This window comes from Myxine glutinosa, chromosome 4, assembly GCF_964187855.1.
Source record: "Myxine glutinosa chromosome 4, kmMyxGlut1.1, whole genome shotgun sequence".
Taxonomy (NCBI): domain Eukaryota; kingdom Metazoa; phylum Chordata; class Myxini; order Myxiniformes; family Myxinidae; genus Myxine; species Myxine glutinosa.
Window position 1 is genome coordinate 76,279,057 of NC_136264.1, and position 13,577 is coordinate 76,292,633.

Sequence of the window (13,577 nt, forward strand, 5' to 3'; positions counted from 1 at the left end):
TCGGACATTCTTCCTGTACATTGGGGCAAATGGTTCAATTACTAAGTGATCTTAGAAATTAGTAATTTGTGAAATACAAAGTCATTGTAGTAGACGTGATGACTGATGACACACTTGAATGGTGCATATTTAACATTGCGTGTTGTCACGTGACTTGCCATTCTTTGGTCATTGTTTGACATAAGTTATGAATGAATTGGAACCATTTTTGTTGGTCTTGCAAATAATTTGAACCTCGTGCTCTTGTTTATAAAGCTCTTTCACAAACCACTTCATCAAATACTGCATACAAAGGTTATATCTATTATGTCTGCACGTAGGATGCACACCAGTTGTTGTTTGCAGTGTCCCAGCCCCACCAGTGATTTTATGAACCATCGGATCAGCTCCTTTCAAGTGAACGAGGTGGGTGGCTCTGAAAAGAGCTGTTGTGGGTTTTGGGCAAGTGAGACGAGGAGGAACAAGAGAAACTTCACCTCGACTCTCTCGTCTTTCCTTCCTCTCACTTATTTTTGAGCGTCGCCTTCTTGTTCTTCAACCCCTTGGTTGCAAGTTTGAACTTTGGTTTCGTCGTCTTGGTCTTTCCCTTGGTCTTCGGCAGAACCTTCTTCAGGTTTTTCTTCACCTTGGCAGGCGACTTACTGGATCGCTTCGAAGAGGCGGCGATAGATATTGTTGCGAATATGGAATTTGGCCTCCATATCCGCTTGTAAATATTCCCCTATTTTCCCCAATACTCCCCAACTATCCCCAATCCCCCATTCCCTAGTCCCATTGTCTGTAAACAACAATCAGTAGAGCCGACCTTCCCCTTATTCCCCCATTAAATGTCGTGCCCAGGTCCACCGCACCACACGTAGACAACTTTCGGACATCTTGCTAGTTATTCTTAGTCTATGTCAGTTAAGGCCTCGTTTCCATTAATTATGACTCTTCGTTGCACCAGAATGTGATTATATGGCACCAGTAGTGAGTTTAGGACCTTTCCCATACCTCCTCCCATCTTCTTCCCCCGTCTACAACAACAGAGGGGCACGGCGCTGCGCGGGGGGGAGTGTGCGTCCTCCCACCGGCTCGGTTAGCCGCCATCGACAATGCGCTCCAGACAACGCGCTCCAGACAACGCGCTCCAGACCATGCGCTCCACGGGGTTACCACAAAGGGGCTCCTTGTCAGCTCCTCGTCAAGGGCGGAGCCGGTAACCCCCCCGCACGCACCCAATGAGAAGCAACGTGCCGATTCCACGAGGCGGAGCTAACGAGCCGAGGGCGTGTCACTCCCCGCCGGATATACGCGGCCCCGCGCCGGATGTGACGTGAGATGCGCCCCCAGCTGAAGATAAAGAAGGACCTGCGAGCGCTGAGAGAGATGCGCCCCCAGCTGGAGAAAGAGGTACCTGCGAGCGCTGAGTCAGATGCGCCCCGCCTGAGAAAGAACGTTGCCTGCGATCGCTGAGAGAGAAAGACCCGCCTGAGAAAGAACGTCCCCTCCGAGCGCTGTGACCTCCCCGCATCTTTGGACCGGACTGTACCCTGCTTTGAGCCAAGAGTGCACCTTGAGCCATCGCTATCTGCCTTTCCTCGCCATCAATCCCCGTGTGAGTCAGCCGTTGTCCCGTTTACCTGTCGTCTGTCCGGGGTTAATATAAGAGTGTGTCTAAGTGCCTGTCTTTCTGTGCTTTACCTCTAGCCCCTGTAATCTAACCTTTTCCGTACGAATATAATTGAGAATCGAAACATTGGTGTCTGTCATTATAATCCAGCCGGGTGTCTTCTTTTTCCTTATTGATCCAGCGTAGCGCGGCTCCGTCAACGTTCGAGTACAATCGGGTAATTTGTGCGGACACGACGGCCATTCCGCTCGGCCCACCTTAACATCAAAGTCGTGTCTGTAACAATATTTTCGGTTTCTTCGGAGAAACTTTCCGCACCACCTTCTTCACTGCTGGCTTTTTGGTCGCTTTCTTGGCCGCTTTAGACTTGATTGTGCTTTTCACAACTTGTCTGGGACTGGTGCTCTTCTTCACTTTGGCACTCTTCTCCTTGTTCAGTTGAATGAGCCGGCAGCGCCCGTTCCCTTGGTCTGCACAAGATTTCCACTTGCAACGAGCCTCTTCACAGCCGAATTGATACGAACGGAATTCCGTTGGACATTGTAGCCATCTGCCCCCAGGGCCTTTTTCAAGGCGACAAGCGACATACCATTTCGCTCCTTGCTCGATCCCACCACCTTGAGAATCTTTTCCGAAAGGGTGCCGTCAGTCTTCTTCGGGGTCTTGGAAGCGCCAGGTTTATTCTTCCCTCGCTTGACAGACGGGGCCGAAGTTGAAAGTTCTGCTGAAACAGGAACAGACTCCGCCATTTCGCACCAACAAGAGTATGAGAAGTAACACGAAAACCCAAAAAGTTAAGTCTTTCACAAATAAAGCGTCCCTTCGCCACGTCGCCTGTTATCGTGAGGGCGTGAAGGAGCGGACGTGGTAGAAATCAACGTCAGCGTTCGGAAAACGATGGGGTCCGTTTGTGTTTCCTGCGTCACTTTGAGCTTTGTTATTCACATGAACGATAACTCAATGTGCAATGCGCACAGTTGTTTCAGGTACAAGCACATCCTGGCAAATGGAGAGAAGCATATTTTCAAATATCTGGACCTTTCGCCGCATTCCACGGCCCGACACGGCAGATGGACGATCTGCTTTAACAGAACATTGAACAGAACATTTAACAGAACATGTTACCATCCAGTGGTTCTTAATCTTTTTAAAGGCGCGGAACCCTAACGAAACCCACCGAACACTCGCGGAACCCTTCAAATTTGACCAAACAATTAAAAAGAATTGCATCTTCATGCGTTTTTTGTTCTTTTCGGGAGGCGATCTGGGAAATGTGTGGTTTTGTTTTGGCAAGGGCCACCCTCAAAGCATTTTCGCATGCAAGTGTTACGTGCTCCTCCCCAAACCCCGGTCACGGTGTACCTCCGAGCACCGAGAGGAGTCACGGCAGAAAGATGTGTTATTCTGTGTGTCAAAGATCAATGGTGAAACCACACCAATTGTTACCAACAAACAAGTATTGTATTAAGGTCACACAAGAATAACAGTACAATAACAATATTAATCAATTGTACAACCAATACATCATTCCTATGATGGTACCATCAGTTTCGTACAATATAACTCACTGTGCTCCAAGTGAGCGAAAAGAACATTCCCAATGTCTCTGTCCCAGCTTCAAACCAAAGTCGATCCACGCTCCAGTGATCGCCAGAACGATGTTGTATTGAGACCAGAATCCCGTTCGGTTGACAGTCACACTGCCAAAGATGGGCAAAGGTACCCTCGAGAGGCGACTGGGAAATCACACCTTCGGGTATGGACGTTCAACGGCTCACAAACGGCGAACCGCAAATTCCCACTCCAAAATCCACGTTACACACACACCAGGTTAAGGTCTAGATGCGGTGAAATGGTTGAAGGGAGGCGAAGAGCCTAGAGCGATGTGAAATCGGGTGTGAGGCAAAATGGCCAATGCCCCGTACCCGAGGCTTAACGGCACTCCAACGATTCTCTTCGGAATCAACCGCAAAACCTGTCATGCAGGTTTATCTGTCACAGTGATAACAACTCTGTCGCAGGAATCCCTTTCCCAGGAAACCCAAAGTTCACTCGTGACCCCCGTTCGCCAGCATTTGCTCAAGACCTCAAAGCAGCTCGGCTTCTCCTCCACATCACTCACTCCGCCGCTTCTTCCTCTTCTTCTTCTTTTCTTCGTCCAGTTCCCGATCCGGTTTCTGGTTTCTTTTGAAACACTAACTTTTTTTACCTTTTGAAAACAGTTATCTATATTTCACTTAAACGATAACAATAACAAGTACAGATACATTCAAAGGACACCGCCCCCATGCCAAATAATTAAATATCCTACAGCGCGGCATTGCCGGGGCGCCTAAGGCGCCCGGCAATACCGCAATGCACCTCATAAAGGCTGCATTGGGAGGGAGAGGTGTACGCTAATTGATTGATTAATTGTATAATTAAAATCAATAAAAGATTATCAGAAAATATTTTCTGAATCAATTGGCTAATAGCATAACTAAAGCACAAGTGCTTCATCCGAAGAAGTATCTTTTAGAAATTTAATTAAATAAGTCAATAACAAAAACTTAAATAATTAATTGATTAATCAATAATTAATCAATTAATCAATAAATAATGAATTGATTAATCAATAAATCAAAAATATCCTTGATAGCCACATCACTTGGTCACTGTCATGTCCAAATATTAGCTTCGCAGCTCAAAAGGTGCCTGAGATATTGGCCAGATGAGAAAGAAAATAAAGAAATGATTAATAATGAAAATAAATAAATAATAATCATTAAAAAATTAAATTATTAATCAATTCGGTCACAGAACACATAAACCACCACCATTTCATCAGAATCTGTAACTGAAAAAAAAACAAATTGAGTACTTAATCGAATAATTAAATAATTAATCGATTAATTGATTAATTGATTAATCAATAAATCAAAAATATCCTTGATAGCCACATCACTTGGTCACTGTCATGTCCAAATATTAGCTTCCCAGCTCAAAAGGTGCCTGAGATATTGGCCAAATGAGAAAGAAGAAAAATAAATGATTAATAATGAAAATAAATAAATAATAATCATAAAAAAATTAAATTATTAATCAATTCGGTCAGAGAACACATAAACCACTACCATTTCATCAGAATCTGTAACTTAAAAAAAAAATTTTTTTGTCATAAATCAAATAATTAAATAATTAGTCGATTAATTGATTAATTGATTAATTAATAAATCAAAAATAGCCTTTGCAGCCAAATCACCTGGTCATTGGCATGTCCAAATATCAGCTTCCTAACTCAAAAGGTGCCTGAGTTAATGGTCAGAAGAGAAAGGAAATTTGATTAATTAAATAAGTATTTCATTAATCGCTAATAATTAAATAACTCCTCAATTAATTGATTAATCAAAAAACAAAAAATATCGTTTCTGACAAAGGACTTGCTCACTACTATGCCGAAATTTCAGCTTCCTAGCTCAGAGGATGGCTGAGATATCGCCCGGACAAAGAAACAAGAAAGAAAACAAACAACAAACAACCAGAGTGAAAACTGAGTACTCCCTTTCAGCGTGCGTCACTGCCGAGCCCCCTTCGGTGCCCAGCAATGACGATTTCCAATGCCTGGAGATGGCATAGGAAAGGTGCAGTGTACAACAAACAAACAAACAAACAAACAGAGTGAAAACTGAGTACTCCCTTTCAGCGTGCGTCACTGCCGAGCCCCCTTCGGTGCCCAGCAATGACGATTTGCAATGCCTGTAGATGGCATAGGAAAGGTGCGGTGTACAACAAGAAAGAAAACAAACAAGTACAGATACATTCAAAGTACACCGCCCCCATGCCAAATAATTAAATATCCTACAGCGCGGCATTGCCGGGGCGCCTTCGGCGCGCGGCAATACCGCAGTGCAGCTCATAGAGGCTGCATTGGGAGGGAGAGGTGTACACTAATTGTTTGATTAATTGTATAATTAAAATCAATAAAAGATTATCACAAAATATTTTCTTAATCAATTGGCTAATAGCATAACTAAACCACTAGTGCTTCATCCGAAGATGTATCTTTTAGAAATTTAATTAAATAAGTCGTTAATAAAAAATTAAATAATTAATTGATTAATCAATAAATAATTAATCGATCAATCAATAAATAATTAATCGATTAAATGATTAATCAATAAATCAAAAATATCCTTGATAGCCACATCACTTGGTCACTGTCTTGTCCAAATATTAGCTTCCCAGCTCAAAAGGTGCCTGAGATATTGGCCAAATGAGAAAGAAAATAAATAAATGATTAATAATGAAAATAAATAAATAATAATCATTAAAAAATTAAATTATTAATCAATTCGGTCACAGAACACAAAAACCACCACCATTTCATCAGAATCTGTAACTGAATTTTTTTTTTTAAAGTAATTAATCGAATAATTAAATAATTAATCGATTAATTGATTCATCAATAAATCAAAAATATCCTTGAAAGCCACATCATTTGGTCACTCATGTCCAAATATTAGCTTCTGAGCTCAAAAGGTGCCTGAGATATTGGCCAAATGAGAAAGAAAATAAATAAATGCTTAATAATGAAAATAAATAAATAATAATCATAAAAAATTAAATTATTAATCAATTCGGTCAGAGAACACGTAAACCACCACCATTTCATCAGATTCTGTAACTTAAAAATAAAAGAAAAATGTTTTAGTCATTAATCGAATAATTAAATAATTAATCGATTAATTGATTAATTAATAAATCAAAAATAGCTTTTGCAGCCAAATCACCTGGTCATTGGCATGTCCAAATATCAGCTTCCTAACTCAAAAGGTGCCTGAGTTAATGGTCAGAAGAGAAAGGAAATTTAATTAATTAAATAAGTACTTAATTCATCGCTAATAATTAAATAACTCCTCAATTATTTGATGAATCACTAAAGAAAAAATACAGTTTTTGACAAAGGACATGCTCACTCTTGTGCCGAAATTTCAGCTTCCTTGCTCAAAGGATGGCTGAGATACCGCCCGGACAAACAAACAAGAAAACAAGTAAACAAACAAGAAAACAAGTAAACAAACAAGAAAACAAGTAAACAAACAAACAAACAACCAGAGTGAAAACGGAGTACTCCCTATCAGCGTGCGTCACTGCCGAGCCCCCTTCGGTGCCCAGCAATGACGATTTGCAATGCCTGGAGATGGCATAGGAAAGGTGCGGTGCACAACAAACAAACAGAGTGAAAACTGAGTACTCCCTTTCAGCGTGCGTCACTGCCGAACCCCCTTCGGTGCCCAGCAATGACGATTTCCAATGCCTGGAGATGGCATAGGAAAGGTGCGGTGTACAACAAACAAACAAACAAACAGAGTGAAAACTGAGTACTCCCTTTCAGCGTGCGTCACTGCCGAGCCCCCTTCGGTGCCCAGCAATGACGATTTGCAATGCCTGGAGATGGCATAGGAAAGGTGCGGTGTACAACAAGGAAGAAAACAAACAAGTACAGATACATTCAAATTACACCGCCCCCATGCCAAATAATTAAATATCCTGCAGCGCGGCATTGCCGGGGCGTCTTCAGCGCCCGGCAATACCGCAGTGCAGCTCATAGAGGCTGCATTGGAAGGGAGAGGTGTACACTAATTGATTGATTAATTGTATAATTAAAATCAATAAAAGATTATCACAAAATATTTTCTTAATCAATTGGCTAATAGCATAACTAAACCACTAGTGCTTCATCCGAAGATGTGTCTTTTAGAAATCTAATTAAATAAGTCATTAATAAAAAATTAAATAATTAATTGATTAATCAATAAATAATTAATCGATTAAATGATTAATCAATAAATCAAAAATATCCTTGATAGCCACATCACTTGGTCAATGTCATGTCCAAATATTAGCTTCCCAGCTCAAAGGATGCCTCAGATATTGGCCAAATGAGAAAGAAAATAAATAAATGATCAATAATGAAAATAAATAAATAACAATCATTAAAAAATTAAATTAATTATCAATTCGGTCACAGAACACTTAAACCACCACCATTTCATCAGAATCTGTCACTGAAAAAAAGTATTTTTTAGTAATTAATCGAATAATTAAATAATTAATCGATTAATTGATTAATCAATAAATCAAAAATATCCTTGATAGCCACATCACTTGGTCACTCATGTCCAAATATTAGCTTCCGAGCTCTAAAGGTGCCTGAGATATTGGCCAAATGAGAAAGAAAATAAATAAATGATTAATAATGAAAATAAAGAAATAATAATCATAAAAAAATAAAATTATTAATCAATTCGGTCAGAGAACACATAAACCACCACCATTTCATCAGAATCTGTAACTAAAAAAAAAATTTAGTCATTAATCGAATAATTAAATAATTAATCGATTAATTGATTTTTTTTTTTTTTTTTTTTTTTTTTGAAAACAAGATCGAGGCTCGTGAAAGAGCTAACATTAATCACACAAAAAGACAAACCGACACACAAAACAAAAAACAAGGGGAGCGGCAGACAAGATGGGGAGAGAGGGGGAAGGACACAAAAGAGAGGGGGAAGAGGAGGAAAGACACAAACACAACATTTGAGAGCAGGGACATCGGGAGGACTTGGGGGGAGGTGGGAGAGAATTAAAACATATGAACACTGCAAGGACTCTGAGGTGAATTACCGGGGGTAGAAAAGATCAAGTTTTTCGATGGGGGAAGATAAGAGATGGTGGTGAACAGCTGTTTTAAAGACCTGGAGGGAGGAGTGGGATTGAAGGGAGTGGGGGAGTTTGTTCCAGAGGCGGGAGAAAAGGGGAATGAAAGAGTGAAGGTGAGCAGAGAGCCTAGACTTTGGCAGTTTAACCATAAGAGGGTTGCAGGCAGATCTTGTGCGACCTGAAGGAATATTGGGGGGACAGAGCACAGAGAGAGCTGGGGGAGCAAGGCCGGAGAGGAGTCGGTAGAAGACAGAAAGACCACCAACCTGCCTGCGGTGAGTGAGTGAAAGGCCCTCGGCGTTGACTACATCGCAGGAGATTCCAATGATTCTGAAAGCTTTGGCCTCAACAGCGTGAAGCCGAGCAAGGTGTGAGGCAGGAGCACCAGCCCAGAGGGGGGAACAGTATTCCATTGAGCTGCGGATGAAAGCCTTGTATGTGGTGAGGAGCTCAGGTGTGCCAAGGAAGGACTTCGCACGACGGAGGATGCCCAGTCGGCGACTGGCTTTGGAGGCCAGCTTGGAAATGTGGTTTTCCCAAGAAAGATCATGGCAGATAATGAGACCCAAAAGCTTGAGCGACAGAACTTCTTGGAGAGGATTGTTGAGAAAGTGGATGGGAGGGTTGTCCAGTCGGTCCTTTCGGAGAGACATTGTAAGAGTGTGAGATTTGTCAGGATTGAAAGACATGTTCCACTTGTTTGACCAGTCTGTGATTTTGTCCAGGTCTGCAGAGAGTGAGGAGGCTGCAGACTGCCGATCTGAGGGATGAGGAATGGAGCGACAGAGAGTAGAGTCGTCAGCAAAGAGATAGAGAGGATTTTCAAGAGAGTCAGAGAGATCATTGATGAAGACCAGAAAAAGCACAGGGCCCAGAACACTACCTTGGGGAACTCCAGCCTGAACAGGAAGAGGAGATGAGAGAAACCCATTCAGGGCCACACGTTGACTATGACCAGAGAGGAAGTCCGCCAGCCATGCATGGAGATTTCCATGGATACCAAAGGAGGAGAGTTTGGAGAGCAGAGCAGGGTGCCAGACCGTATCGAAGGCACGTGAAATGTCAAAGGAGACAGCTCTAATTTCCTGTTTGGCGTTGAGGACCTCCATCCATTGTTGAGAAAGCAGAAGCAGCATGTCCAGAGTAGAGTGACCAGGTCTGAAACCAAATTGATGATCAGAGATCAAGCCATTGGAGAAGAGGAAAGATTTAATATCTGAAGCAATGATGGATTCCATGACTTTGCTGATAATTGGGAGAAGGCTGATTGGTCTGTAGTTGCTGGGATCTGTTTTTGCACCTTTTTTGTGCAAAGCGGTGATGTTGGCTGATTTCCAAGCAGATGGCAGATGACCTTGAGCAAAAGAGAGGGTGAAGAGAACAGAAAGAGGGAGTGAAAGAGCAGAAGAACATGCTTTTAGGACCCGTGGGCTGATGCCGTCAGGACCAGTTGCAGAATCAGAGTCGAGGGTTGACAGAAACTTTTCCACCTTGTCAGGAGGAAAGGACACAGAGTCCAGGAGCAGCTGGGTACGACTGGGTACAGTGGGTACAGAGAGGGATGGGTTTGGGACACAAGATTTAGAGGCAAACACAGAGTTGAGGCATTCAGCTTTTTCACGTGCGGAGTCAGCCGTTAAGCCGTTTGAGGTGAGGGAGGGGATGGAGGGGGAACAAACACCAGAAACAGATTTGACCAGACGCCACCAGGATTTGGAAGAGGGAGACAGATAAGAGAGTTCGGTCTTGAGAATGGTGAGATATTGTTTCCTGGCTCTCCTGAGGGTGGACACACACTTGTTTCGGGCTTTGTGAAAGGAAATGAGATTTCCTTCCATTGGATTTGCTTTCCAGGAGACGAAAGCAAGTTGTTTCAGGGCAACAGCCTCACCACAAGATTCCGTGTACCATGGACGGGAGGAAGGGTATGACAACTGAAGACGAGATGGTATAAATCTGTGCATGAGAGAGAGCAATTTACTTTGAAAGAATTCCCAGGATGAGTTGATGTCAGAGGCGGTAGAGATGGGAGACCAGTCCAGATGATTGATGGCTGCTTGAAGACCGTGCCAGTTGGCCTGAGTGAAATGCCAGCCTCGTCGAAGCTGAGGAGACTCTCTGAGAATGGTCAGAGAGATGTCCACTTTGACAAGCACATGATCAGATGAGCCGATTGGAGCAGAAGAAGAGCAGCAGACATTTTCAGGGAAGTTTGTCATAACCAAATCCAGAAGAGAAGATGCTCCGTTGACTGAGATCCGGGTCGGGAAATTGACAGATTGTGTCAGTCCCAGTGAGTCACAGAAGTCCTTTGCTGAAGAGCCATGGCTGGTGAGAGAGGTACCCGCACCCAGCCAACTGGCATGGTGACAATTGAAATCACCACATATGAGGAAGAGAGAGTTGGGATGGGAAGATAGAAGTTGGTCCATATTATCAGACAGTGAGATGTAGATGGAGTCATCGCTGATTGGTGGACGGTACAACACACATATGAACAAAAGGTGGGAGTGAAGGGGAAGCCGTAGCCAAAGGTATTCCTGGGGGTGAGGTGGAGAGAGGGCAGTGGAGGGCGAGTGAGGAAGAGAGTTTTTTTATAAAGATAGCAACCCTACCTCCAGGACGAGGCTCAGGTCTATCATACCGGAGGAGGGAGTAACCTGGGAGAGATACCAAGGCATCAGAGACATCATGAAGGAGGAAAGTTTCTGTAAAGCAGATCACATCTGGTTTGTCAGAAGCAACCTGTATGGAGAGGTCAGTCAAGTTTGAGCGAAGGCCCCGGATGTTTGAGGTCCATACCGTTAATGAAGAGGAAGGGGGAGCATCGGGTCCAGAACAGGGGGGGGGACGGGTAGGGTAAGATGTGGAAGAGGAGGAAGAGGTAGGGAGAGCTGTTGAAGGTGTGTCAGAGATTTCAGAATAGCTTGGAGAAAGGGAAGAATGGGGCGGACAAAAGGTTTGATGGAGATTGGGTGAGGCACAGTGAGGTGTTATTTGAGGAGGAGGAAGAGCAAGGCAGAAGGTTTGGGGAGATGAAGGTGAAAGTTGGAAGGAGGAAGAAGCAGGGAGGATGCTTTGAGGAGGAGGGGTGAGAGGGGAGTCTAGGAGGGGAGGAGCGAGGGAGAGTCTCGGAGGGGAGGGGTGTGGGGGGAGTTTAGGAGGGAGGGGAGGGAAGGGGCAAGGGGGGAGATTTGAAAGGGATGGGTGATGGGGAGGATTTGGAGGGGAGGGGTGAGATTGGAGTGAAAACTGAGTACTCCCTTTCAGCGTGCGTCACTGCCGAGCCCCCTTTGGTGCCCAGCAATGACGATTTGCAATGCCTGGAGATGGCATAGGAAAGGTGCGGTGTACAATAGTACATGCAACCAAAAATGTTTGCAGTGGATGAGAACCACAATGGAAGTGACGAATCCGTAACACAAGCCTGCTCATTTTCTTTCTTTTAATGTCCACCAGTTTCGAAAACGCATGCTCACAGAGATAAGTTGTAACTAAACGCGTCAGGATCTCAAGGGCAATTTTAGTGATGTGAGGATACTCTTCCATTTGGCGGCACCAAAACGTTCAGAGCATTGGTGTGCCGAAGGGTTGTTGTTGAGTCTGGCTCTGCTGAAGTTCGATGAGGTCGTCGAGGTATTGGTCGTTGACATCTGCCGTTGCAACGTCGAAAGTAAACGGCTGCCGCACCCATGCTGGGTATTGCTCTTGGTCAGGGAAGTAGCCGTCGAATGACTTTCCCAGTTCATCCAAGTGCGTGGCAATCGCTTGCTTCAGCTCCCCCGGTACAGCAGTGCCTCCAACTTCAGACTCATCTTCGATCCCGCTCACGCACTCGTCCAGTAGCGAAAATTTCGCGAAGTTGTCGGTCTCTGTTCGCCGCCTCCACAACGGTAACTTCTTTCGGAAAGCACTCAGCTTTTCTTCAGATTCGATGACATTCACTCCACCGCCCTGCATCTGGCAATTGAGATGATTGAGTGCGTCGAAGATGTCAGCCAAGTACGCCAAGGCGAGGATGAACTCTGACTCTTGGAAGTGTGTTGCATGGCAATGCTGGTGTTCTCGCAAAAACAGGGCTAATTCTACACGCAAGGCAAAAACACGGCTCACTACCTTCCCTCATGACAACCATCGAACGTTAGAGTGGTAGAGAAGGACTTCAAATTCAGAGCCGATTTCATTGCACATCTCTTTGAAGATGCGATGATTCAGAGCACGGCTTCGCACGTAAATCACAGTTTCAACGACGATTTTCAGAACATTGGCCAGTTTTGGAGGCAGGGTTTTTGATGCCAGCGCGTGTCTGTGCAGGACGCAGTGCGTGACGATGATGTGTGGTGCATAGGCCTTCACCAGCGCTCCAAAACCGGAGTTGCATCCCAGCATGGCTGGAGCTCTGCAGACACCATGTTCCACGAGAGGCCGTTGCTTCTGAAGAAGTCGTCCACAAGCTTCTTCACGTCAGCTGCCTTCGTCGTTGTTGTGAGAGGCTTGCAGAACAGAAAGTCGTCCTTGATCTCGTCTTCTTTGACAAAACGCACAAATAAGATGAGCTGGCTCAATTTCGAAACGTCGGTGGTCTCGTCGAGTTGAAGGCTGAATTTCGTCGGGCTCGGAACGAAATCTGCAACTACCTGGGTGAGGATGTGGTCGCTCATGTCGTCGATTCTGCATCTGATGGTGTCATTTGAGAGTGGAATGAGAGACAACTTGTTTTCAGCAGCTTTTCCCAGCATGATGTTGGCCATCTTCAACGCGGCCGGTTTGATGAGTGTCTCACCAACGGTGTGCGGTTTGCCCTGCTTTGCGATCAGGTACGCAACTTCATACGACGCGGTGAAGATCGGTTTGTCAATTGGAACGAAGCCGAGAGTGGGCAAGGTAGCACTTCCATCGAATCGGACTCTCTTCAATTTGAATTCATCCAGCGTTGCGTCTTTGTACTGCCCCTCCCCGTGCAGTTTTTTGAAGTGTTCCCGTAGTTTTGCTGGTGCTCGGCTGGAGTTGCTCAACTTGACATTGCAAAGCAAAGCATGCAGGACGCTGACTTCCGTCCCGTTCCGTCAAACACGTGAACCCGTACCGCACGTAATCCTCCAACCACTTCCTTTTTTTGCTCGACACACTGCAAAAAAAAAGAAAAAAAGTAACAAACTGATCTTAATTGAGTTCGGGCAAATAATTATATGACAAAAATTAAAAAAGGAACATGCTTAAATATTGTAACGAATTTGGAAAGTGTAAAGAATGTGAGAACTGGTTT